The sequence below is a fragment of the Entelurus aequoreus genome, linkage group LG05, assembly GCF_033978785.1.
Source record: "Entelurus aequoreus isolate RoL-2023_Sb linkage group LG05, RoL_Eaeq_v1.1, whole genome shotgun sequence".
NCBI lineage: Eukaryota > Metazoa > Chordata > Actinopteri > Syngnathiformes > Syngnathidae > Entelurus > Entelurus aequoreus.
In genome coordinates, this window is record NC_084735.1 from 23,755,879 (window position 1) to 23,778,503 (window position 22,625).

Below are 22,625 nucleotides of genomic sequence, written 5' to 3' on the forward strand. Positions count from 1 at the left end.
CGTTAAGCGCTAAGTTAATGATTATTTGCAAAAAAAAATTACGTTTCTAAGTTGGAACATTAAATATCTTGTCCTTGCAGTCTATTCAATTGAATATAAGTTGAAAAGGATTTGCAAATCATTGTATTCTGGTTTTTATTTACGAATTACACAACGTGCCAACTTCACTGGTTTTGGGGTTTGCATTTATTATCAATAATACCATATTTATTATTTTCTACTGTTATCATAATGTTATTATTGGATTACTGTTATTTCCAGCAGTAATGAATAACACACAATGTATATGTGGTTTTATACATTTTTGTAGTGAAATTCATCAATGGTTACTACTCGTACATTAAAAACCTAAAAGTTTTGCAACCCTACTACTATATCTTTCCGGTATGTCCTCAGCTTTGTTCACATCGGTCGTGCACCTGCTGCGTAATGCTTCCAAATGCCTGGCAGAGCTCACAACTTGAAATGTGTAGAAAAATATGGCCTTTATGGATTTGGCAGCGACGTGCGGTGAGGTTCATGGCTGGTGAGGCACTGACTTCATCACAGTCAGATTTACAAACATATGAACCCTAAAGAGTATCTTATTCACCATTTGATTGGCAGCAGTTAACGGGTTGTGTTTAAAAGCTCATACCAGCATTCTTCCCTGCTTGGCACTCAGCATCAAGGGTTGGAATTGGGGGTTAAATCACCAAAAATGATTCCCGGGCGTGGCGCCGCTGCTGCCCACTGCTCCCCTCACCTCCCAGGGGGTGAACAAGGGAATGGGTCAAATGCAGAGGACAAATTTCACCACACCTAGTGTGTGTGTGACAATCATTGGTACTTTAACTTAACTTTAACTTTATACATACAAACTGTAGCACACAAAAAAGCACATTTAATTAAAAAAACGTTATTATGGTCTTACCTTTACTCATAAATGAAGTCCATGCTCCGCTCCTTCTGAACAAAAGCATCGATAACTTGTTTATAGAAGTCTTCCTTATCTTTCTTCAGTTTTAAAGGTCTCTCTGTCTCGATGGAGATCTTCCTTTAATTATTACCTCCTGCTTCGATTGAAAGTCCAGTTTACAAAACTGTTTTATTTTAGATATGTAATCCTCCATGTTAAAAGTCCAGGCGAGAGGAAAAAATAAACGATCGCTGCCGCTGCACTTGACTTGCTAACTGTTGCTGCTTGTTGTCACTTATTCTGCAGCCGAGTAGTCGCAAGAATGATCCCTGGGATCACTAGCGCCCTCTACCACCATGAGGCGGGATTACTGCGAGCCTCACCCAGTGCGTCTTCGCAGCCGTTTTATGATTGCTCAGCACAAGAAATACGTTACACACATACACTACCGTTCAAAAGTTTGGGGTCACATTGAAATGTCCTTATTTTTTAAGGAAAAGCACTGTACTTTTCAATGAAGATAACTTTAAACTAATTTTAGCTTTAAAGAAATACACTCTATACATTGCTAATGTGGTAAATGACTATTGTAGCTGCAAATGTCTGGTTTTTGGTGCAATATATACATAGGTGTTGTTGCGTTGACCAGCATTCCTCCAATGGGGAATTCAAATTGCTACTCTCTCCCAGATTCTTTTTATGGCACATAAGCTGATGTTTATATTCAATCAACAGGCAGTAATTGGTATTTTGTGGTTTATTCTCCAAGCTTAGAGGACAAACGTGAGACCAATCTAGCACCCCAGCGTTCCCCAGCCCGGTCCAGATCGGTCTACCAAAACCCCGGAACTCCTGTCTACTTCCTCCTTCTCCTGTCCCCCCCCCTCCTGCTGTTTCCCCAGTCTATCTGTGCTCCTTATCTTAGGAATGTAATGGCAGTCTCAACAAAGACAGCGCTCTGCCTCTCTACTCAAGGACACTCGAATGCAAGCACTTTGTACCACACGAGACATTAGCTGATGAAAATATGACTATAGGAGTTTAGAAAGAAGTAACACTTAAATATGGATATGATTCTGATCTGCTTCCATCAGTGTATAGAGGCCAATTTCCAGCAACTATCACTCCAGTGTTCTAATGGTACAATGTGTTTGCTCATTGGCTCAGAAGGCTAATTGATGATTAGAAAACCCTTGTGCAATCATGTTCACACATCTGAAAACAGTTTAGCTTGTTACAAAAGCTACAAAACTGACCTTCCTTTGAGCAGATTGAGTTTCTGGAGCATCACATTTGTGGGGTCAATTAGACACTCAAAATGGCCAGAAAAAGAGAACTTTCATCTGAAACTCGACAGTCTATTCTTGTTCTTAGAAATGAAGGCTATTCCACAAAATTGTTTGGGTGACCCCAAACTGTTGAACGGTAGTGTACAGTTGTTGACAAAATACACTGTACATTATATACCTCAGCTAACTAAACTATGGAAATGTATAATATAATTCATATAGCAATACGATCTCACTGCACAGCAGGCCAGCAGTTAGCCGAGTCATTGCGCAATCCATGGTGAGGCTCAACTGGCTGGTGACTCACCGCAAGTCTCTTCTCAGTATTTGAACGGCAAATGTGAAAATGCAGTGATTTTGAATAAAAATTATCTAAAACTGGTGAAGTTAAATGGAAAATAACTTTATAGTATAATCACTGGATACATATAACAATTTAATTCATTTTTTTTCTTTTTACATTTTTTTTCTTTCCATGATGGCACGTGAGGCCCCGCCTCACCTGCCTCCCCTGACTGCACGTCACTGGGATTTGGCATTTTCTCACGATAAAACAGGGAAGGAAAAATGCTCCCAAAATACAGACTGCCCGCGGCTCTCATTTTATGTTTGGCTCTTTCACGAATGCCGTGCATTTATATTTAGCTGACAGCAGATTCCCGGTGAAGATATGGCGCTATCAACACAGCGCAGGGAGGGTGCAATGCATGGAGAACCACTCCACCTGCCCTTTCCCCCTTAACAAGCCGCCCCCTCCCGTTGGGAAGATTTGTGGCAAAGTACATTACAGAGTGAAGAAAGCCTTCTGGTCTTTCCTGATTAGAAATTGATCAGGTCATTCAAACTGGAACCCCCAGAGGGAAGCAAAGAGGATTGGCTTCAGAGGGCCAGCAGGGGAAACAAGAAGTGTACTTATCGGCAGCAAAGACACAAGCCCTTGTTCAAGAAGGCCTCTTCTTCGGAGTGGATTTGCATACCACGTTGGTTTTGTCTACTGGGGGACAGCTTTTGACAACCCGGGGACACTCCAAGTGCTTCTCTCCATAAATGAGGCTGTTGTTCACTTTGAAGCCTCTCCCGCCTCCTGTCTTGAGGATTCTGGAACAGCTGCTCCTTCGACCTTGTCTGACTGAAGGATGGCAACCTCGCGCGGATCAAAGTTGGCCGAGCTGAGGCAGCGGAGAAGGAACACAGGCGGGTGGGGCAAAGCGCTAATCTTCAATTTTGGAAAGTCATCACCTTTCGGAGAATGCCGCCACTTTTGCCGCGTCTGTTCTGCGGAAAGTGTTTCCCCTCGCTCACCTCTTCTGCGGTATACGTGTTGGACGTTTGTGTCTCGAATGACACCTCAACAGAACGCCTTTTATGTTATTAAAAGCCTACTGAAATGAAATGTTCTTATTTAAACGGGGATAGCAGATCCATTCTACCATTCGTAATGTCGTAACTTTAGATGTTGCGGACACATCTGCTAGCGTTAGCTGTAGCGAGCTAACTAGCCCAGCTTGTAGCAGTCCTAAGCGGCCTACAAGCTACGGTGTACCGGTTGAGACGCATAATAGATTTAGCTCTTTAGCTAGTCCTACACCCCAGTCTACCGGGCACCACACCTTAGTTATAGGGGACTCCATCACCCGAAACATAAAGCTTAGCAAACCAGCCACAATAAAGTGTATCCCCGGGGCCAGAGCACCTGACATTGAAGCTAATCTTAGGGAGCTAACTCGCAACAGGCCTAGTAAACACGTACGACAGGCTAATCGCACCACTAATTATGCGAATATAGTTGTACACGTTGGCTCCAATGACACTAGAATGAGACAGTCAGAGATTACAAAGAGAAACATAGCCAGGACTTGTGATCTCGCCAGAAAGATGTCCAGGCATCGAGTAATTGTCTCTGGCCCCCTGCCTGCGAGAGGCAATGATGAGAGATATAGCAGATTAGTCTCGCTTAACAAGTGGTTGGCTAGCTACTGTAGGCAGCAGGGGCTAACGTTTATTGATAACTGGCCCTCTTTCTGGGGCAAACCAGGCTTGCTGATGAGAGACGGCCTTCACCCTAACCAGGAAGGCGCCATCATCCTGTCTAGAAACATAGACTACTATTTAAGTCTCACTTGACTGACTACACTAGAGCAAGCCCGGTCACAGGCAATTACAATGTCTGTTAGTCCGGGTGAGGAGTCAGTTAAGCTAGAACTAGCCAGCGCCAGGCTGGATAATCCATGTACGCATAGCAATTCTCTTAGAATAATACACAATTCACATAATGTTTTTTCTGTTGTGTCTGTGTCAGAGGTGGACATGCATTCTACTGAGGTGGCAAATTATGATATGTCCAGTCTATTGCAGCACCAAGCAAACAATCGGAAAATTCCCGTCATATCAATTCCTAGATATGGTCGAAACTATTTAAAGTGCACTACGCATAATAAACGCAACATTGTTAATATTGCCACTACGGATAATCTTAACAAAAACTCGTCAAAACAGCCCAATACCTATAATATGGGCTTTTTAAACATAAGATCATTGTCTCCCAAGGCGTTATTGGTTAATGAGGTCATTAGAGACAACAATCTTAACGTCATTGGTCTTAGCGAAACCTGGCTCAAACCGGACGAATTTTTTGCGCTCAATGAGGCATCTCCTCCTAACTATACGAATGCGCATGTTGCCCGCCCTCTTAAAAGGGGAGGGGGTGTCGCACTAATATACAATGAAAATTTCAACCTTACCCCTAACCTAAATAATAAATATAAATCGTTTGAGGTGCTTACTATGAGGTCTGTCACACCGCTACCTCTCGACCTGGCTGTTATCTACCGCCCCCCTGGGCCCTATTCGGACTTTATCAGTGAATTCTCAGAGTTCGTTGCTGATCTAGTGACGCACGCCGACAATATAATCATAATGGGGGACTTTAATATCCATATGAATACCCCATCGGACCCTCAGTGCGTGGCGCCCCAAACCATAATTGATAGCTGTGGTCTTACACAAATAATACATGAACCCACGCATCGCAACGGTAATACAATAGATCTAGTGCTTGTCAGGGGTGTCACCACCTCCAAAGTTATGATACTTCCATATACTAAAGTAATGTCCGATCATTACCTTATAAAATTTGAAGTTTTGACTCTTTGTCAACAAGCTAATAATAATAATAACTGCTATAGCGGCCGCAACATTAATGCTGCCACAACGATGACTCTTGCTGACCTACTGCCTTCGGTAATAGCACCATTCCCAAATTATGTCGGCTCTATTGATAAACTCACTAACAACTTTGACGATGCCTTGCGCGAAATTATTGATAGTATAGCACCGCTAAAGCAAAAAAGGGCCCCTAAAAGGCGCACCCCATGGTTTACAGAAGAAATTAGAGCTCATAAATTATCATGTAGAAAACTGGAACGCAAATGGCGCGCGACTAAACTTGAGGTTTTCCATCAAGCATGGAGTGATAGTTTAATAACTTATAAACGCATGCTTACCTTAGCTAAAGCTAAATACTACTCAAATCTCATCCGCCTCAACAAAAACGATCCTAAATTTCTGTTTAGTACAGTAGCATCGCTAACCCAACAAGGGACTCCTCCCAGTAGCTCCACCCACTCGGCAGATGATTTTATGAATTTCTTTAATAAGAAAATTGAACTCATTAGAAAGGAGATTAAAGACAACGCATCCCAGCTACAACTGGGCTCTATTAACACAAATACGACTGTATATACGACGGACACTGCCCTCCAAAATAGTCTCTCTATTTTTGATGAAATAACATTAGAGGAATTATTACAGCGTGTAAGTGGGATAAAACAAACAACATGTTTACTTGACCCACTTCCTGGGAAACTTATCAAGGAACTGTTTGTATTATTAGGTCCATCAGTGTTAAATATTATAAACTTATCACTTTCCTCCGGCACTGTTCCCCTAGCATTCAAAAAAGCGGTTATTCATCCTCTGCTCAAAAGACCTAACCTCGATCCTGACCTCATGGTAAACTACCGACCGGTCTCCCACCTTCCGTTTATTTCCAAAATTCTCGAAAAAACTGTCGCACAGCAGCTAAATGAACACTTAGTGACTAACAATCTCTGTGAACCTTTTCAATCCGGTTTCAGGGCAAATCACTCTACGGAGACAGCCCTCGCAAAAATGACTAATGATCTATTGCTAACGATGGATTCTGATGCGTCATCTATGTTGCTGCTTCTTGATCTTAGCGCCGCTTTCGATACCGTCGATCATAATATTTTATTAGAGCGTATCAAAACACGTATTGGTATGTCAGACTTAGCCTTGTCTTGGTTTAACTCTTATCTTACTGACAGGATGCAGTGCGTCTCCCATAACAATGTGACCTCGGACTATGTCAAGGTAACGTGCGGAGTTCCCCAGGGTTCGGTTCTTGGCCCTGCACTCTTTAGTATTTACATGCTGCCGCTGGGTGACATCATACGCAAATACGGTGTTAGCTTTCACTGTTATGCTGATGACACCAAACTCTACATGCCCCTAAAGCTGACCAACACGCCGGACTGTAGTCAGCTGGAGGCGTGTCTTAATGAAATTAAACAATGGATGTCCGCTAACTTTTTGCAACTCAACGCTAAGAAAACGGAAATGCTGATTATCGGTCCTGCTAGACACCAACATCTATTTAATAATACCACCTTAACATTTGACAACCAAACAATTAAACAAGGAGACTCGGTAAAGAATCTGGGTATTATCTTCGACCCAACTCTCTCGTTTGAGTCACACATTAAGAGTGTTACTAAAACGGCCTTCTTTCATCTCCGTAATATCGCTAAAATTCGTTCCATCTTGTCCACTAGCGACGCTGAGATCATTATTCATGCGTTCGTTACGTCTCGTCTCGATTACTGTAACGTATTATTTTCGGGCCTCCCTATGTCTAGCATTAAAAGATTACAGTTGGTACAAAATGCGGCTGCAAGGCTTTTGACAAAAACAAGAAAGTTTGATCATATTACGCCTATACTGGCTCACTTGCACTGGCTTCCTGTGCACTTAAGATGCGACTTTAAGGTTTTACTACTTACGTATAAAATATTACACGGTTTAGCTCCAGCCTATCTCGCCGATTGTATTGTACCATATGTCCCGACAAGAAATCTGCGTTCAAAGAACTCCGGCTTATTAGTGATTCCCAGAGCCAAAAAAAAGTCTGCGGGCTATAGAGCGTTTTCTATTCGGGCTCCAGTACTCTGGAATGCCCTCCCGGTAACAGTTAGAGATGCTACCTCAGTAGAAGCATTTAAGTCCCATCTTAAAACTCATTTGTATAATCTAGCCTTTAAATAGACCCCCCCTTTTTTAGACCAGTTGATCTGCCGTTTCTTTTCTTCTCTCCTCTTCTCCCCTGTCCCTTGCGAGGGGGAGTTGCATAGGTCCGGTGGCCATGGATGAAGTGCTGGCTGTCCAGAGCCGGGACCCCGGGTGGACCACTAGCCTGTGCATCGGTTGGGGACATCTCTGCGCTGCTGACCCGTCTCCGCTCGGGATGGTTTCCTGTTGGCCCCGCTGTGGACTGGACTCCCGCTGATGTGTTGGATCCACTGTGGACTGGACTTTCACAATGTTATGTCAGACCCACTCGACATCCGTTGCTTTCGGTCTCCCCTAGAGGGGGGGGGTTACCCACATATGCGGTCCTCTCCAAGGTTTCTCATAGTCATTCACCGACGTCCCACTGGGGTGAGTTTTTCCTTGCCCGTATGTGGGCTCTGTACCGAGGATGTCGTTGTGGCTTGTACAGCCCTTTGAGACACTTGTGATTTAGGGCTATATAAATAAACATTGATTGATTGATTGATTGATTGATCATTCTATGTGTCATACTTGATCATTTCGCGATATTGCCATATTTTTGCTGAAAGGATTTAGTACAGAACATCGACGATAAATTTCGCAACTTTTGGTCGCTGATAAAAAAGCCTTGCCTGAAGTAGCGTGACGTCACAGGTTGAAGAGCTCCTCACATCTGCACATTGTTTACACCAGCAGCGAGAGCGATTCGGACCGAGAAAGCGACGATTACCCCTTTCATTTGAGCGAGGATGAATGATTCGTGGATGAGGAAAGTGAGAGTGAAGGACTAGAGTGCAGTGCAGGATGCCAGGGTGTATCTTTTTTCACTCTGACCGTAACTTAGGTACAATAGCTCATTGGATTCCACACTTTCTCCTTTTTCTATTGTGGATCACGGATTTGTATTTTAAACCACCTCGGATACTATATCCTCTTGAAAATGAGAGTCGAGAATGCGAAATGGACAATCACAGTGACTTTTATCTCCACGACAATACATCGGTGAAGCACTTTAGCTTCGGAGCTAACGTGATAGCATCGTGCTTAACTGCGGATAGAAACAGAAGAAACATGCCCCTGACTGGAAGGATAGACAGAAGTACTATTACTTCTACTATCAGGAGACACCGAACCAAACCCTGGACCTGTAACCACACGGTTCCTGTCCAGCCTGGCGAAGCCTAGCAATGCTGTTGCTAACGACGCCATTGAAGCTAACTTAGCTACGGGACCTCGACAGAGCTATGCTAAAAACATTAGCTATCCACCTACGCCAGCCCTCATCTGCTCATCAACACCCGTGCTCACCTGCAATCCAGCGATCGACGGCGTGACGAAGGACTTCACCCGATCATCGGTGCGGTCGGCGGCTAGCGTCGGATAGCGTGTCTGCTATCCAACTCAAAGTCCTCCTGGTTGTGTTGCTGCAGCCAGCCGCTAATACACCGATCCCACCTACAGCTTTCTTCTTTACAGTCTCCATTGTTCATTAAACAAATTGCAAAAGATTCACCAACACAGATGTCCAGAATACTGTGGAATTTTTCGATGAAAACAGACGCTGTTTGTATTGGGACACTATGGTGTCCCAATACTTCCGTTCAATCCGTGACGTCACGCGCAAACGTCATCATACCGAGACGTTTTCAGCCGGATATTTCCCGGGAAATTTAAAATTGCACTTTATAAGTTAACCCGGCCGTATTGGCATGTGTTGCAATGTTAAGATTTCATCATTGATATATAAACTATCAGACTGTGTGGTCGGTAGTAGTGGGTTTCAGTAGGCCTTTAAAATCCATGGTTGAAAATTAGATATCGGCCGATAAATGCTTTAAAATGTAATATCGGAAATTAGCGGTATCGGTTTCAAAAAGTTAAATGAATGACTTTTTAAAACGCCGCTGTACGGAGCGGTACATATCCGGTAAAACACTTGTTGTTAAAGGAAGACGTCTTGGTTCCTCCACGTTGAAGTTGTGCTCTTATTTTGAAAAACCTTGTTAGGTTGTTTATTACATCCAGCGTGGCATCACAACAAAATTAGGCATAATAATGTGTTAATTCCACGCATACTTGCCAACCTTGAGACCTCCGATTTCGGGAGGTGGGGGTCGGGCGGGGGCGTGGTTGGGGGCGGGGGGCGCGGTTGGGGGCGTGGTTAAGAGGGGAGGAGTATATTTACAGCTAGAATTCACCAAGTCAAGTATTTCATATATATATATATATATATATATATATATATATTAGGGGTGTAGGAAAAAATCGATCCGAATCGCAAGTTTCACGTTGTGCAATTCAGAATCGATTCTCATTTTTAAAAAATCGATTTATTTATTTTTTTTATTATTTATTTATATTATTATTATTATTTTTTTTTTTTTTTAATTAATCAATCCAACAAAACAATACACAGCAATACCATAACAATGCAATCCAATTCCAAAACCAAACCCGACCCAGCAACACTCAGAACTGCAATAAACAGAGCAATTGAGAGGAGACACAAACACGACACAGAACAAACCAAAAGTAGTGAAAAAAAAATGAATATTATCAACAACAGCATCAATATTAGTTACAATTTCAACATAGCAGTGATTAAAAATCCCTCCTTGACATTATCATTAGACATTTACTTTATGAGATGCGATGCAAGTGTAAGCCACTGTGACACTATTGTTCATTTTATTAATTTTTTTTTTTTATTGATGTTTGTAATGATTATATCAATGAGGGATTTTTAATCACTGCTAATATTGATACTGTTGTTGATAATATTAATTTTTGTCTCACTACTTTTAGATTGTTCCGTGTCATGTTTGTGTGTCCTCAATTGCTCTCAATTGCTCTGTTTATTGCTATTCTGAATGTTGCTGGGTCGGGTTTGGTTTTGAAATTGTATTGCATTATTATGGTATTGTTGTGTATTGTTTTCATTTAAAAAAAAAAAAAAAAATCGTTTTTGAATCGAGAATCGTGTTGAATTGAAAAAAAATCGATTTTGTATCGAATCGGGGCCCCAAGAATCGATTTTGAATCGAATCGTGGGACACCCAAAGATTCACAGCCCCAATATATGTATATATCTACATCTTGAAAATATGCAAACAAAACTGTGTTTAGATAATTGATACTTCGAACTTGCATAAATAAATCTTAAGGAATATAACATAACTCGGCTTCTGAGAGCTTCAAAATGTAACGAATAAAATGCTAAAGTTGTTGATAAACAAGCAATTATTTTAATAATTAAATATGGTCATTTTAAATGAATTATTATGATCATTTAAAATAAATTATTTCAAATATGTTTATTTTTATGTATAATTCTATGGCTGGATGTAATAAGGAGTCAGAAAAAATACAAATAAAAATACAATTAATTTTGATGTTTTTAGCAAAATATAGTAAAAATTTATTTATTTATTTATTTATTTTAAATAATAAATATGTTTATTTTTAGGTAAGATAAACATAATACAATTTATCTGTAGTCTGGATGATTTAGTTCTTGTCACCCTGTTGTCCTCCCGTCTCTTCCCCGAGGATGGCTCCATGAGCTGGGCAAACGCCTGGAGATGCCCTACGTCAACAACACGGTCGGAGGCCCGTCGGTGCGCAGCTCGTACATCGCCGGCCTCTACTTCACCCTCAGCAGCCTGACCAGCGTCGGCTTGCGGCAACAACTCCATCTGCACCATGCTCATCGGCGGTATGCCGGACGCATCGTATGGAATAACGTCATTGGGCAGGCACGCTGTTTATATCGTGGGAAGGCGGACGTGAAAAAAGGCTTTCCTCACTCAGGTCCGCATGGAGCTGGAGGGGGCGTGGCCTCCAGCTCCGGCTAAAAATCGGGAGATTTTCGGGAGAATATTTGTCCCGGGAGGTTTTCGGGAGAGGCGCTGAATTTCGGGAGTCTCCCGGAAAATTCGGGAGGGTTGGCAAGTATGATTCCACGACTGTATATATCGGTATCGGTTGATATCAGAATCGGTAATTAAGAGTTGGACAATATCGAAATATCGGATATCGGCAAAAAAGCCATTATCGGACATCTCTATTGAAAATGAATCACGAGATATCTAAGATTTGTTCTCTTCATACCGGGGAAGCTCAATTTCGGCCTACATCGTAAAATGTGTTGGTTTATTCATACGTAAATTCTACCCTCCGTTCTTTTTTAAGAAAGTGATCTGTGACCCCGTCGTACCAAGAAGGTGCCTTTTCCAGGGATTTGACAGGTGTCCTCTCAATGGCCAGCTGAGCTGGGCTGCTTAAACGGCCTTGGCCCATGGTGTTGCGGTTGTAAGACTAGAGCCACTTTAAACAGGAGAAGCTCCTCTCTACACCTGCAGATGTAGCTCCAATCTTTCAATCAATCAATCGATGTTTACTTATATAGCCCTAAATCACGAGTGTCTCAAAAGCCACGACGACATCCTCGGCTCAGATCCCACATCAAGGCAAGGAAAAACTCAACCCAATGGGACAATGAGAAACCTTGGAGGGGACCGCAGATGTGGGGAAAGAGCGCGTTGTGGCGCATATTTAGTCAATAACATGTACACACAACACTATATATTTAATCACTTATTTTTTGACATTTTAGGGGAAGCTGAGCTTCCTTTGCTGTCTTAGAGCAATCACCCCTGCAGTAAATATTCAATAGAACAAAATAAAATCTAGCATGAATTATAAAAACAAGTATTAATGTGTTATTCCCATTTGATTGTAGATTCTTACTGACACCTTGTGGCGATAGGAAATTACCACGCTTGATTTGTTTAGACACTTGACGATTTCAGGAAGTCAGTTTATGAGACAAGTTGTGTTAGCCCTTACAAGCCTTGGAAAAGATAACTCTGCAAATAAACTGTTTAACTTGTTTATATACTTCAATATTAAGGTGGAAAGTGGTTCAATTTGATAGTAAGATGTTGATGGAAAAACGATTTTAATGGATGTTTTGAGGACTTAAAATGGCTGCCAGTCATATATTTCCACCAACAAAATATTTTCAACACTCAGAAGTAATGTTTGATGATAGCATTGTATATTTGTGTAAAGCTAATATTTACATTTACTTCTGCTTCATACATACATGACGTTGAAACAACATACTTTTTGACACCGTTTAATCAATGTTGGGTTCTGACGCTGATTTGACCATTGAATTTTGGTCATATCCCAGCCAGTATTGTACAACACAAACACAACGTTGAAACAACATGCTTTTTGAAATTTATTCAATGTCAGGTTGTGACGTTGATTTGACCTTTTGAAATTTGGTCATTTCCCAGCCAAAATTGCGGACCCAACGTTAGACACCAACGTTGTTTCAATTTACAAATACAACTATTTTATACGTTGTTTCAAAGTCACTTTTAAAGGCCTACTGAAACCCACTACTACCGACCACGCAGTCTGATAGTTTATACATCAACGATGAAATCTTAACATTGCAACACATGCCAATACGGCCGAGTTAACTTATAAAGTGCAATTTTAAATTTCCCGCTAAACTTCCGGTTGAAAACGCCTTTGGATAATGACGTATGCGCGTGACGTAGCCAGTGAAACAGGAGTATCGGTAGCCCATTGAAGCCAGTACAAAATAGCTCTGTTTTCATTTCATAATTCCACAGTATTCTGGACATCTGTGTTGGTGAATCTTTTGCAATTTGTTTAATGAACAATGGAGACTGCAAAGAAGAAAGTTGTAGGTGGGATCGGTGTATTAGCGGCTGGCTGTAGCAACACAACAAGGAGGACTTACTTGGATAGCAGACGCGCTAGCCAACGCTAGCCGCCAACCGCATCTGTGATCGGGTGAAGTCCTTCGTCGCGCCGTCGATCGCTGGAACGCAGGTGAGCACGGGTGTTGATGAGCAGATGAGGGCTGGGTGGCGTAGGTGGAGCGCTAATGTTTTTATCATAGCTCTGTGAGGTCCGGTTGCTAAGTTGCTAAGTTAGCTTCAGCGTCGTTAGCAACAGCATTGTTAAGCTTTGCCAGGCTGAGAATTATTAACCGTGTAGTTACATGTCCATGGTTTAATAGTATTGTTGATCTTCTGTCTATCCTTCCAGTCAGGGATTTATTTATTTTGTTTCTATCTGCATTTGAGCCAGATGCTATCACGTTAGCTCAGTAGCTAAAGAGCTTCGCCGATGTATTGTCGTGGAGATAAAAGTCACTGTGAATGTCCATTTCGCGTTCTCGACTCTCATTTTCAAGAGGATATAGTATCCGAGGTGGTTTCAAATACAAATCCGTGATCCACAATAGAAAAAGGATTGATTGATTGATTGAGACTTTTATTAGTAGGTTGCACAGTGAAGTACATATTCCGTACAATTGACCACTAAATGGTAACACCCGAATAAGTTTTTCAACATGTTTAAGTCGGGGTCCACTTAAATTGATTCATGATACAGATATATACTATCATATATACTATCATCATAATACAGTCATCACATAAGATAATCACATTTAATTATTTACATTATTTACAATCAGGGGTGTGGAGGGGGGGGGGGGGGATATGGACATCAAGTAGTGGACATAGAGAGAGAGAGAGAGAGAGAGAGAGAGAGAGAGAGAGAGAGAGAGAGAGAGAGAGAGAGAGAGAGAGAGAGAGAGAGACAGAGAGAGAGAGATCAGAAGGCATAAGAAAAAGAAAAAGTATCTGCATTTGATTGTTTACATTTGATTATTAGCAATCCGGGGAGGGTGTTAGTTTAGGGTTGTAGCTGCCTGGAGGTGAACTTTTATTGCGGTTTTGAAGGAGGATAGAGATGCCCTTTCTTTTATACCTGTTGGGAGCGCATTCCACATTGATGTGGCATAGAAAGAGAATGAGTTAAGACCTTTGTTAGTTCGGAATCTGAGTTTAACGTGGTTAGTGGAGCACCCCCTGGTGTTGTGGTTATGGTTATGGAAGTAGTTTGACATGTACTTCGGTATCAGGGAGGTGTAGCGGATTTTATAGACTAGGCTCAGTGCAAGTTGTTTAACTCATGAGGAGAGAGTGTGGAATCCAATGAGCCAGCTTGTACCTAAGTTACGGTCAGAGCGAAAAAAGATATGTCTTGCACTGCATTCTAGTCCTTCACTCTAATGTTCCTCATCCACGAATCTTTCATCCTCGCTCAAATTAATGGGGTAATCGTCGCTTTCTCGGTCCGAATCGCTCTAGCTGCGTTGAAAACAATAGGAAAATATGAGGAGGCGAACAACTGACTACGTCACGCTACTTCCGGTAGGGGCAAGGCTTTTTTTTATCAGAGACCAAAAGTTGCAAACTTTATCGTCATTGTTCTCTACTAAATCCTTTCAGCAAAATTATGGCAATATCGCGAAATGATCAAGTATGACACATAGAATGGATCTGCTATCCCCGTTTAAATAAAACAATTTCATTTCAGTAGGCCTTTAAAGGACATGTATGTATCAAACACTTGTGCCTGCTGGGATGTGACATGCATAAATCATAAAGAAGGGACTTGTACAAACCATTTGATGCGAATACAATGGACAGATCTACAAGAATGTAATTGTATTGAGAGAAGACCGGAGAAACCACTGGTATGTAATTACTGTTGTTGGTTCTAAGATACAGCTAGAGATAAATACTATGTAATAGGGTTGTACGGTATACCGGTACTAGTATAGTACCGCGATACTAATGAATCATATCCGGTACTATACCGCCTTTTAAAAGTAGCGATATTTTTTAGCATTACAAAATCTTTTTTTGTTTTTAAAAAATGTATATTATGTTTATAAACTCAGGAAATATGTCCCTGGACACATGAGGACTTTGAATATGACCAATGTGTGATCCTGTAACAGGAGTGTTTTTTTTTACAAATTTGTGGTATCATACAAATTAATGTAAAGTATCCAAACAACAGAAGAATAAGTGATTATTGAAATTTAACAGAAGTGTAGATAGAACATGTTGAAACGGAAAATAACCAGATATTAACAGTAAATGAACAAGTAGATTAGTAATCCATTTTTACAGCTTGTCCTTTATAATGTTGACAAAATAATAGAATGGAAAATGACACAATATGTTACTGCATACGTCAGCAGACTAATTAGGAGCCTTTGTTTGCTTACTTACTAATAAAAGAAACATTGTCTTGTATGTTCACTATTTTATTTAAGGACAAAATTGCAATAAGAAACATATGTTTAATGTACTCTAAGATTTTTTGTTGAAATAAAGCCAATAATGCCATTTTTTGTAGTCCCCTTTATTTAGAAAAGTATTGAAAAATACCGGAAAGTATCAAAATACATTTTGGTATCAGGACAACACTACAATATCTATTGATCATTATTCACTATTCTAGTAGTGTTTGATGCTACCTTTCTTTGGTTTAAAAGTTATCAACCTATCCTGAAAAGCTTCTGTAATAGATGTGGTGTGAAATAAACCCTAAAAAATCTACCGAAGTTGAGTTGATAACGCAGCCTTTTCCAAAGTCCTAAAGAACTTGACACACACAAAAGTACTGAAAATCGGTACTGTTGAATACAGGTATCGACTGTGACAGTAATTCAATCAATCAAACAAAGTTTATTTATATAGCCCTTAATCACAAGTGTCTCAAAGGGCTGCACAAGCCAACAACATCCTCGACTCAGATCCAACATCAGGGCAAGAAAAAAACTCAACCCAATGGGATACAATGAGAAACTTTGGTACTGTATCGGTTCAAATGCAAACAGGTGCCCAACCCTATTGCGGTAGAAGCCTTTTTCCTTCCAATGTGTGGGTTTTGAAGGCTTCAAGGCGGTGGTCAGCAACCTGCGGCTCTCGAGCCACGTGCGGCTCTTTAGTGCTGCCCTATTGGCTCCCTGGAGCTTTTTAAAAAATGTATGAAAATGGAAAAAGATGAGGGAAAACATTTTCTTTGTTTTAATATGGTTTCTGGAGGAGGACAAACATGACACCTAATTGTAGATATCTCACTGTTTATATTAAACATGCTTCAAACTGTTTTGTCTAACTAATTTTGGCCGTCCTTGAAGTCACTGTTGTTTGTTGACATGTACAACCTTCTCCGACGCTGCCACAGAAAGACGTGTTTTATGCCACTCCTTCTTTCAATCCAATCCACTTTATTTGTATCGCACATTTAAACAACAGAAATGCTTCCAAATTGCTAGTATTCAAATATTATCCTTAGCTCCACCAATGACTGAATAAAAACAAAAAAATAAATAAATATAAAACCAATATAAAAACAATATAAAAATAAATATGATTAAAAACGATTTTAAAGGGTAAAACCAATTAAAACAATAAATATAAATAAATTTAAAAACACAGAGGACCACAGAGGACCACACAACTCACGTAGTGTTAAAAGCCAAAGAATAAAAGTGGGTCTCATTTTGTCCACCAAATGCTTTATACTGTGCGTGAATGCACAAAGGTGAGCTTTGTTGATGTTATTGACTTGTGTGGAGTGCTAAATCCATTAGAGGAAGACAGCCTGCAGTTTCCTTTAACTTGGACACACACATCTATACTTTTGCCCATTCTAAGTCAGCAATTTCCAGGAGTTATCTCACCCTTTGAGAAGCATCCATTTTACTAAGGTTTTCCAATGTTGTAAAAATGTGTAGAATAAATATTACATTTCAACATTTCTGTCAACAAAGATTTGCCCAGCCTGCGACACATAGTCATTTTGATAGTAGGCTAATATAGCTAATATAGACACTTACATCATGTGTTGCCTTTTCATTTTTTTTGCAGGCTCCAGACAGATTTGTAGTTTTGGTCCAATATGGCTCTTTCAATATTTTGGGTTGCTGACCCCTGCTTTAAGGCTTGGAGGTTAGTAGGGGTTAGCGGGTCTCTTTTTCGAGGAGTTTGTTTAACCCACCAGACGCTGTTCAAGCCCGTAGCATCAGCAAACAGATCCGGAATTAAGGTCGGAATCTTGGGTGCGGGAGAGTACAAAAATGGTCCAAAAAGCTTGAATCAATACAAAAACGCTTGAATCAATACAGAGCTCTTTCAATTCCTCTCCTCCTGTAACTCGCGTGGTTCAGTCTCTGCTTTCTGTCTTGCCTGGGACTTGAACCTGAAAGGCGAGCGTGTTATCTACCAAGCTAAAAGCCCGAGCTGTCAATCCAACACTTGAGGTCTGGCGCCCTAGGCAAGATTTTAGGTGGCGCCCCCCCACGTCGGCAGTGAAGTGTATATACTCACAAGAAACCGAATAGCTTTGTCTTTTACCTTCTTTTTACGTAAAGAAAGCAAAAAAACAATCAGAATAGTTAACAAGATTAAAAAAAATATGAATAAATAAATGAATACAAAAAATTAAAAATTAATATACCGGTATGAAATACAATATTTTTTACATACATAAACACAAAATAAAACGTGTCAACAAGTTGCATAAAATAAATAAAAAATACAATATAAATAAGGCACTGCACAAAACAAGATATCAAACCAGTATGACTTTAACAACTATATTACAAAAAAAGGGGATCCTACAGAGTTCTCTATTTGTGCTTTTTAATATTGCATTAACTAGAATGACTTACAAATTACTGTACACCACCCCCTCATCACCTGCTACAGCCTTACTCTCCTAGTCTTTCTTGCAGCAAAGTCATCTACAACATCATCATATGACAACTGATTTGAGACCACATGATTTGTGCTTATGATGGAAAGTCCACTGAGACGTTCTTGCATCATAGTAGATCTCAGGTGGGTTTTAATGAGTTTGAGCTTAGAGACGCTTCTTTCAGCAGCAGCCACTGTAACAGGAAGAGTGGCAGAGATTCTCAGAGCAACCCACATGTTGGGGTAAATTTCTGCCAGCTTCTTCTCATGCAGAAAGGTCAAGAGTTCCATGTTTGTCATGTTCTTTGATGGCAATGGTGGGAAATTCTGCATTTCCATTGCAAGTTCTGTGCCATTAATGTCCAGCTGGCTGTCATGGGTCAGAGTAGTACTCAGGGATTGGCACTGCTGTAGCAGCTCTTCTTTTTGTAAGTTGTGGAAATTGAGGAGTACTCCAAACTTGTCATTCACCTCTCCAAGGCTCTGAAATCTCTCATCAAGTGAAGAGATGGCTGTATCCACTACCACATTAAAAAATGTGGTTTCCATTTTTTTAAGTGCATCTTGTATGGGCTCATCTGGAGACTCATAACCGAAGTGCCTTTTGGTGGTTCTCAATCGCTTTTGTTTGAGTTCAGCCTCCACATTCATTTCTTCACACATCTCCTTTGCCGTTGTCTGTGCATCAGAAAATCCAGTGTTTCTGTAGCTGGTGAGGGAATCTTTGGTTTTCTTCAGCAAGTCGACAGCCACATCGAACTGCATGGAGGGCGACTGAATGAGTTTACTCACATACTGGATCTTGCTGAGAATGTCATACCAGATGGCTGTACAAATGCAAAAACGATAGGATCCAATCTCCTCAGCCAAAGACTTGGCTTCAACTCTCACCACAGGGTCTGTAGTTGTTTCCTTCACCTCCAGAAGAGCCTCTCTGACTTGCCGAGCCTGATATCTGCTTTCCCATCTGGTCTCAGCCCATGATTTCAAAGTGGTTTTAACATGTTTCAGGAGGACACCCCACCTATGGGTGGAGGCTGAGAAGAGCTTGAATGACTTTGCTAAATGCCCAAAGTAGCCAAGGGCATCTGGTGAGCTTTTTGCAGCATCAGATACTACCAGATTTAAAGTGTGGGCACCACATGGGACAAAAAAAGCTCTTGAGTTTAGCTGAAGCAACCTTGCCTGAACACCTTTATTTTTTCCCTTCATGTTGGCCCCATTGTCATAAGACTGTCCTCTGCAGTCTTCAAAAGGAATGTTAAGCTCCTCTAACCGTTTTAGGATGAGAGTTGACAAATGATCTCCTGTTGATTTTTCTGCAACAAGAAAGCCCAGGAAATGCTCTTTAACTTGTGGTATGTCTTCTTGTGACACTATCTTGACTATGACAGAGAGCTGTTCCTTATGACTCAGATCAATCAATCAATCTATCAATCAATGTTGATTTATATAGCCCTAAATCACAAAAGTCTCAAAGGGCTGCACAAGCCACAACGACATCCTTGGCACAGAGCCCACACAAGGGACGTCGATGTGAATGACTATGAGAAACCTTGGAGAGGACCGCATATGTGGGTAACCCCCCCTCTAAGTACAGTCCTTAGTGGATCCACATAACAGTGAGAGTCCAGTCCATAGTGGGGCCAGCAGGAGACCATCCCGAGTGGAGACAGGTCAGTAGCGCAGAGACGTCCCCAACCGATGCACAGGCGAGCGGTCCACCCCGGGTCCGAACTCTGGACAGCCAGCACCTCATCTATGGTCACCGGAAACGGAATAACCCGGCGAGGGGGCAAAGGAGAAAAGAAAACGGCAGATCAACTGGTCTAAAAAAGGGGGGTCTATTTAAAGGCTAGAGTATACAAATGAGTTTTAAGATGGGACTAAAATGCTTCTACTGAGGTAGCATCTCTAGCTGTTACCGGGAGGGCATTCCATAGTACTGGACATAGATCAGGTGTGCAATCTAAAATGATGGAGAAATACTTTGATGTTTTGATCTCTTCCACAATGCGTTTTATTATTCTTGAACTGATGGAGTCAATCAGTTCATTTTGGATTGTTTTTCCCAGATAATGTACGTGACTGCCAGCTCCACTTTCTACTCTACTGACATGCTGCTTCATCACTGGATCAAATTTGGCCATAAGCTCCACTTCTTTCAGAAAATTGCCATTGTCCGGTTTATTTATTGTGTCTGTGGACCCCCTGAAAGCCATGTTTGTTTCAGCTAAGGACTGAATTATTGCCACCAAAAGATGTAGAACTTCACGCCACCTTTTTCTCTCAGCCTCAGCAAGTGCCATCTCTTGTTCATCTATTGTGAGTCCTTTCACAAAACGGACCTCCAAGTCCTTCCATGTTGCCATGTGAGCATTATGCTCCTGGCTATCCTCATGGACCTTGAGCACTTAAGTGGCTTGCATTTTTCCAGTCCTTCAGACCTTCCCTACTCAGTTTGTAATATCTCTTGGAAAACATTTTGCAGCAGAAGCAGTGCAAGCTATCCTCTTTTTTCGAGTACATAAGCCAGGTTCCTTTCACCTTTTCCCCATTGATTAAGAGTCTGTTAAAATAATCATGCTGACACCTTCGTCCGTCTTTCTGTGTCGGGAATGTGAAGTCACTATCAATTACAAACGGACCTCTGTGAACTAACTCTGTTTGTACCTTTTCAGTTAAAGCAGAAGGCCAGTCAGCAGGGTCTATTGGTGCAGCAGGAGGACCGCTTGATGCTGCCGCATCACTGCTGGGTTGTGCTGCTGAGGTATAGGCAACAGGACGACCGCTTGATCCTGCTGCATCACTGCTGGGTTGTGCTGCTGATGCTGCATCACTTGTGGGTTGTGCTGCTGAGGTGGAGGCAACAGGAAGACCGCTTGATGCTGCTGCATCATGGCTGGGTTGTGCTGCTGATGCTGCATCACTGGTGGGTTGTGCTGCTGAAGTGGAGGCAGCAGCGGTAGATGTGGTAGATGGCCCACGGGTGGGATTTACAAACTTCAACAGCGCATCTGAAGAGAGGAGTATGTGACACCATTGAGTATTACAGTCTAATAGTAAAAACATATGATTCCAGGAATAAAATGAAAGGATATAATATAGATGAAAAACCAAACAGATATATGTATGATGTTAACTGATATGCAAATTAGATTAGATTCAATTTATTGTCATCATTACAGTGAAATGCTGAATAGCAGAATGCAAAGTAACAGTATAATATATTATATGAGAATGCTATGTTATGATTATCTTTAACCGAATCACAGCAGTGCTCAAATTAAAAAACAGCATTCCCTCTCATGTGATATTGCTTAATTAACATTAATGATGTGCACTTTAACAACTAGGCTTACAATGATACCTAATATATAAAGGGGTGGACAAGTGACTATTACCTGCAGGGCAAACATTAGCTAACCAGAAGGCAATGACAATGTCAACAAAAAACACCTGCTTAAAAGATCTAATACAAATGTCCCTGAGGAATGTAAGGGGGGAGTACTGTAATCACCGAACGTTACATTGTTATTTTCCATAACAATTTAGCCCCCTCCACAATATTAACCCGACCATAAAACAGAATTAGCTATTTTTTGATTAGCAATTGCCGAATCATGTAACATTAGCTTAATGCTAAAAAGCCAGGTTAATATCACATTCTGTAACAGACAAATAATTTCATGTAGGCTAACGTTACCTACCTGCTACCTCTGTCTTTTTCTCGTTTCTCCTCCTCTTCTTTTCTCTTTTTTCTTCCCTAGGCACCTGACAGTTTTGGCCGTTTTGACATGTGTTGATTTTTTGATATGGTGACGTCCAAAAAGAGTCATGATACGGGATGGGAGGGGGCGCACCGTGCGGGGGGGGGGGGGGGGGGGGGGGGGGGCGTAATGTTGTAACAAATAATATTTCTATTAAATAGGCTTTACTTTGCATTTTAATTAACGTGGGATTATTTTTTGTATTTAGAAATAATAGTACCAACTTTTTTTGTGTGTTTTTTTGTTTTTTTTTCTCCAACATTTGTGGCACTGGCGTGGTTCCCCCTGATGGACGGCACCCTTAGCATTTGCCTATACGGCCTACGCCACGGGCCGGCCATGCTTGAGGTGGTCAGGGAGTGGCCAACATACCAACACACACATGGCCCCCCGTTACCCTTCCTCAAAGGAAGTGACTGACCCCCGTTACGCTTCCTCATAGGAAGTGACATCACAAAAAATATAATTAGTTATAAAAATGTAAGTAAAAAATTCCACTTTGCTGCTGCCCTGTTTTATAGTTGCCCTCATTCTTCTCTCGGATAACCTCTTTCTTACCTTTTTGAAGTAAATACAGTAGACCCTTGTTATCTTCTATTGTTTGTATCTCGTTTCCTGCCAAAACCAAGTAAAGCAAAAATTCCACTTTGCTGCTGCCCTGTTTTATTGGTGCCCTCATTCTCCTCTCGGATAACCTCTTTCTTAC

At 41.2% G+C, this 22,625-nt stretch overlaps 1 protein-coding gene across 3 annotated transcripts in view; it reads left to right on the forward strand.

Moving 5' to 3' along the window:
• LOC133650338 (CMP-N-acetylneuraminate-beta-galactosamide-alpha-2,3-sialyltransferase 1-like) overlaps nucleotides 1-22,625 on the forward strand; it is a 156,102-nt gene that overhangs the window by 86,066 nt on the left and 47,411 nt on the right. Inside the window, exon 1 of one of the 3 annotated variants that reach the window (XM_062047467.1) lies at nucleotides 20,894-21,081. The exons of the other annotated variants lie outside the window; for them this stretch is intronic. The gene's annotated coding sequence lies outside the window, so the exon portion shown is untranslated. Of the gene's footprint in view, nucleotides 1-20,893; nucleotides 21,082-22,625 lie in introns of those variants that run through there. 3 annotated transcript variants of the gene reach the window in all.